This window comes from Ursus maritimus, unplaced genomic scaffold, assembly GCF_017311325.1.
Source record: "Ursus maritimus isolate PB19 unplaced genomic scaffold, ASM1731132v1 scaffold_10, whole genome shotgun sequence".
NCBI lineage: Eukaryota > Metazoa > Chordata > Mammalia > Carnivora > Ursidae > Ursus > Ursus maritimus.
Genome location: NW_024423344.1, coordinates 29,392,065 through 29,398,765, shown reverse-complemented (window position 1 = coordinate 29,398,765; position 6,701 = coordinate 29,392,065).

Below are 6,701 nucleotides of genomic sequence, written 5' to 3'. Positions count from 1 at the left end.
CCAGCAATTGTTGTTTCTTGCCTTGTCAATTTTTGCCATTCTGACTGGCGTAAGGTGGTATCTTAGTGTGGTTTTGATTTGAATTTCCCTGATGGCTAATGATTTTGAACACTTTTTCATGTGTCCGTTAGCCATTTGTATGTCCTCATTGGAAAATTGTCTGTTCATATCTTCTGCCCATTTTATGATTTGTTTATTTGTTTCTCGCATATTGAGTTTGAGAAGTTCTTTGTAGATCTTGGATACCAGTCTTTTATCTGTAGTATCATTTGCAAATATCTTCTCCCATTCCGTGGGCTGCCTCTTAGTTTTTTTGACTGTTTCCTTGGCTGTGCAGAAGCTTTTTATCTTGATGAAGTCCCACAAGTTCATTTTATCTTTTGTTTCTCTTGCCTTTGGAGATGTGTCATGAAAAAGGTTGCTGTGGCCGATGTCGTAGAGGTTGCTGCCTATGTTCTCCTCTAGGATTTTGATGGATTCCTGTCTCACATTGAGGTCTTTCATCTATTTGGAGTTTATCTTTGTGTATGGTGTGAGAGAGTGCTCGAGTTTCATTCTTTTGCATGTAGCCGTCCAATTTTCCCAGCACGATTTATTGAAGAGACTGTCTTTTTTTTTTCTACCTAGTAATTCTATCAGTTGTTGAGAGGTCATGTTGAATTCCCTACTGATAACTGTAGAGTTGCCTACTTTTCACTCAGTTCTATCATTTTTTGTTTCAGGTATTTTAAAGCTCTGTTTTTTCATGCATACACATTTTAGATCATTTTTTCTTCCTAGTCTGTATATATTTTAATTATGTATTATTTCCTTTTATCACCTCCATTCTACTTCAGTAATTTTCTTTGCTCTACCATCTACTATTTCAGATGTTAATGTAGCCACTTGTGCTTTTTAAAAATTAATATTTATATAGTATATGTTTTTTACTTTTTTTAACCTAGCTATGTCCTTGAATTTGAAATGAGTTTCTTATCATGACATATCATAACAAAACCAAAAAATACACAGATAAAGAGAGAATTCTGAAAGTATCTAGGGACAAAAGGTTCTTAACTTAAAGGGTAGACACATAAGGTTAGCAGCAGATCTCTCCATTGAAACCTGGCAGGCCAGAAAGGAGTGGAAGGAAATATTCAACCTGCTGAATGGGAAGAATATGCAGTCAAGAATACTTTATCCAACAAGGCTGTCATTCAGAACAGAAGGAGAGGTAAAGAGTTTCTCAGGAAAATAAAAACTAAATGAGTTCATGAACACTAAACCAGCTCCAAAAAGAAATATTCAAGGGGATCCTTTGAATGGAAAAGATTAAAAGTAACAAAGACTAGAAAGGAACAGACACAATGTACAGGAACAGCGACTTTACAGGTAATACAATGGCACTAAATTCATATCTTTCAGTAATTACTCTGAATGTAAATGGACTAAATGTTCCAGTCAAAAAACATAGGGTATAGGAAAGCATTAAAAACAAGACCCATTGATATGCTGCTTATAAGAGACTCATTTAGACCCAAAGAAATCTCCAGATTGAAAGTGAGGGGGTGGAGAATGATTTATCATGCTAATGGGCATCAAAAGAAAGCTAGAGTACTTTATCATACTTATATCATGAGTATATCAAACACACCAGATTTTAAACCAAAGACTGTAACAAGAGCTGAAGGAGGGCACTATATCAATAAAGGGCTCTATCCAGCAAAAAGATCTAACAACTGTAAATATTTATGCTCCCAACTTGGGAGCACCCAAATATATAAATCAATAAATATCAAACATAAAGAAACTCATTGATAATAATACAATAATGGTAGGAGACTTTAACACCCACTCACAGCAAGGGACAGATCATCTAAGCAGAAGATCAACAAGGAAATAAGGGCTTTGAATGATACCCTGGACCAGATGGACTTAACAGATATATTCAGAACATTCCATCCTAAAGCAGCAGAAAACACATTCTTTTTGAGACACATGGAACATTCTCCAGGACAGATCACATACTGGGTCGCAAATCAGGCCTCAACCAGTACAAAGATTGAGATCATACCATGCAAATTTCCAACCACAATGCTATGAAACTTGAAGTCATCACAAGAAAAAATTTGGACATGCCACAAATACATGTAGGTTAAAGAACATCCTACTAAAGAATGAATCGGTGACCCAGGAAATTAAAGAAGAAATTTTTAAAAATACATGGAAGCAAATGAAAATGAAAACATGACAGTCCTAAACTTTAGGGTGCAACAAAAGTGGTCCTAAGAGGGAAGTATATAGAGATATAGGCCTACCTCAAGAAGCAAAAAAGTCTCAAATACACAACCTAACCTTACACCAAAAGGACCTAGGAAAGGAACAGCAAATAAAGCCTAAAGCTAGCAGAAGAAGGGAAATAATAAAGATTAGAACAGAAAGAAATGATATAGAAATAAAAAAACCAGTAGAACAGATCAACAAAACTAAGAGCTGGTTCTTTGACTGTATTACGAAATCGATAAACCCCTAGCCAGACTTATCAAAAAAAAAGAAAAGGACCCAAATAAATAAAATCATGAATGAAAGAGGAGAAATCACAACCAACACTGCAGAAATACAAATAGTCATAAGACAATATTATGAGCTACTATATGTCAACAAATTAGGCAATCTGGAAGAAATGGACAAATTCCTAGAAACATAAACTACCAAAACTGAAGCAGAAAGAAATAAAAATATGAACAGACCCATAACCCACACAGAAATTGGATAAGTAACCAAAAATATCCCAACAGAGTACAGGTCCGGGTGGCTTCCCAGGGGAATTCTACCAAATATTTAAAGAGAGAATTAATACCTATCCCTCTGAAAGTGTTCCAAAAGATAGAAATGGGAGGAAAACTTCCAAACTCATTCTATGAGGCCAGCATTACCTTGATCCACCAAAGACCCCACTAAAAGGAAAATTACAGACCAATATCCCTGATGAACACAGATGCAACAATTCTCAACAAGATACTAGCTAATCCAATCCAATAGTACATTAAAATATATTCACCACAACCAATGGGATTTATTCCACCCTGCAAGGGGAGTGGTTGAATATCCACAAATCAATCATATTAATAAAATAAAGGATAAGAACCACATGATCCTCTCAATAGATGCAGAAAAAGCATTAGACAAAATACAGCATCCATTCTTGATAAGAACCCTCAAGAAAGTAGGGATAGAAGGAACATACCTCAACATTATGAGGCCATATATGAAAGACCCACAGCAATATCATCCTTAATGGGGAAAAACTGACAGCTTTTCTCCTGAGGTCAGAAACATGACAGGGAAGTCCATTCTTAGCACTGTTGTTCAACATAGTACTATAAGTCAAGCCACAGCAATCAGACAACAAAAAGAAATAAAAGGCATCTGAACCAGCAAGGAAGAAGTCAAACTTTCACTCTTCACAGATGACAAGATACTCTATGTAGAAAACCTGAAAGACTCCCCCACCACCAAATTGCTAAGAACTGATACAGAATTCAGCAAAGTCACAGAATATAAAATCAATGTACAGAAGTCTGATGCATTTCTGTACATCAAAATAATTACAGCAGAAAGTGGAATTGATCCCATTTACAATTGCAAAAAATAAGATACCTAGGAATAAACCTAGCCAAATGGGTAAAAGATCTGTACTCGAAAACTATAAAACATTCATGAAAGAAATTGAGGAAGACACAAGGAAATGGAAAAACATTCCATGCTCATGGATTGAAGGACAAATATTGTTAAAATGTCTATACTGCCTAAAGCAATCTACACATTCAACGCAATTCCTATCAAAATAACACCAACATTTTTTACAGAGCTGGAATAAACAATTCTAAAATTTGTATAGAACCAGAAAAAGACCCCAATAGACAAAGCGGCGTTGAAAAGAGAGCCAAAGCTGGAGGCATCACAATTCTGGACTTCAAACTGCATTACAAAGCTGTAATAATCAAGACGGTATGGTATTGGCACAAAAACATACACATAGATCAATAAGCAGAATAGAGAACCCAGAAATGGACTCAACTCTATGGTCAACTAATATTCACAAAGCAGGAAAGAACATCCAATGGAAAAAGACAGACTCTTCAACAAACAGTGTTGGGAAAATTGGTCGGGCACATGCAGAAGAATAAAAGTGGACCACTTTCTTACACCATACACAAAAATGAATTAAAAATGGATGAAAGACTAAATGAGACAGGAATCTAGAAAAATCTAGAGGAGAACACAAGCAGCAAACTTTTGACCTCGGCAGCAAGTTCTTACTACATATGTCTCGGAGGCAAGGGAAACAAAAGCAAAAATGAACTATTTGGAATTCATCAAGATAAAAACCTTCTGCACAGCAAAGGACACAATCGACAAAACTAAAAGGCAACCTAGAGATATATACAAATGACATATTGGATAAAGGGCTAGTATCCAAAAGCTATAAAGAACTTATCAAACTCAACACACCTCAAAAACACTCTAGTCATGAAATGGGCAGAAGACATGAACAGACATTCTTCCAAAGAAGACAAAGAAATGGCTAACAGAACATGAAAAAATGTTCATCTCACTCGGCATCAGGGAAATACAAATCAAAATCACAATGAGATACCACCTCACACCTGTCAGAATGGCTAAAATAAAAAACACTAGAAATAGCAAGTGTTGGCAAGGATGTGAAGAAAAAAGGAACCTTCAGGCACTATTGGTGAGAATGCAAATTGGTACAGCCATGCTGGAAAACAGAATAAATGTTCCTCAGAATGAAAAATAGAAATACCATATGATCCAGTAACTCCACTACTGGGTATTTACCGAAGAATATGAAAACACTGTTTGAAAGGATAGATGCATCCCTGTGTTTATAGCAGCATATTTGCAATAGCCAAATTATGGAAGCAGCTTGTGTCCATCAATGATGAATAAATAGAAGAGGTGGGATATATATATATATACACATATATATACATACACACATATATATATATATAATATTACTCAACCATAAAAAGGAATTAAATCTTGCCATTTGCAACAACTTAGATGGGTCTAGAGGGTATAGTACTAAGTGAAATAAGTCAGAGAAAGATGAATACCATATGATTTCACTCATATGTAGAATTTAAGAAATAAAACACATAGGGCGCCTGGGTGGCCAGGCGGTTAAGCGTCTGCCTGGCTCAGGGCGTGATCCGGCGTTATGGGATCGGGCCCCACATCAGGCTCCTCGCTATGAGCCTGCTTCTTCCTCTCCCCTCCCCCTGCTTGTGTTCCCTCTCTCGCTGGCTGTCTCTATCTCTTGTCAAATAAATAAATAAAATCTTAAAAAAAAAAAAAAAAGAAATAACACATGAACTTAGGGTGAAATAAAGAGACAAACCAAAAAACAGACTCTACCTAAAGAAAACAAACAGATCATTATAAGGAGGGAGGTGGATAGAGGATGGGTGAAATAGGTGAAGGGGATTAAGAGTACAGGTATTTTGATATGATAAGCACTAAGTGAATGTCAGAATTATAAAATCACTATATTGTACACCTGAAACTAATACAACACTGTGTTAATTAAATTTTAATAAATACATTTATTTACAATTTAATAAATAAATAAATAAAAGATGAATTTTATGGTGTGTGAACTTATATCTCAATAAAGCTGTAATTTAAAAAATAATTATTTCCTTCCTATTGCTGAATAAGTATTTCATAGGTTGTATGTACCACAGTTTGTTTAACCATTCACCTACTGAAAGGCATTTAGATTTGTTGCCGTACTATTACTAATAAAAAGAATGATTGCTTGATATGAAAAAATATCAATTTTTAAAATACACAAACATCTCTTATTCTCATTTTGAATCCACCCATTTTGAGAGGAATTTGAGCCAAAATAATAATAATGCTTCAGTTAGCAGTTTTGTTTCTTAGATAATTTTTATAAACAGCCTGTAAGACTCCATTCTCTATTTCTTCACTTAACTAAGCTCATATATACTTTAAGTCACCATTTATGGTATCCATATTCTGTACAGGAATTTAGAGAAAACAGCAGTTCTCTGCTTTGTCCAGTATCAGGGTCCATTGCTTTATTTCCTATAGGGGTTTTCTCACATGTTGGAAATATTTAGTGTATTGATATATATATACATATATATATATATATATATATATATATATGTATATATATATATACTCTTTGTTTTCTGTCTCCTCCATTAGGATGTGCACTCCATCATAAGCAAGGCCATGTCTTTTTTCACCTGTACACACATTGCATCATGCATGGAGTTGGTGCTTATTATTGAAGAAATAAATGAATGTGTTTGGTGCTTGTTTGCATTTATATAACAAACATCTGCATTTACAGATCTCATCCTTTAGTAAATTACCTATCTTTGAGGGAGAGAGCTATTATTGCACCATTTTTTCTGGTTGTTATAGCAACCCACTGACCTCCAGAGCTACAAGTTAATTCCGATATATTTATTTTTCCCAGAAGATCAAACAGCATTTTCAGTTTTGAAATAATTATGCTGTTATAAATCGACATTTATCATACTATAAAAAGGCATTGAGAGGTTTTCTCTTTATCTTTTATGAGATGGCAGAGAACTAGAAAGGGGAAAATATACTTCAATCCAATATATGCTAAGAAAAAAAAACAAATAACAACC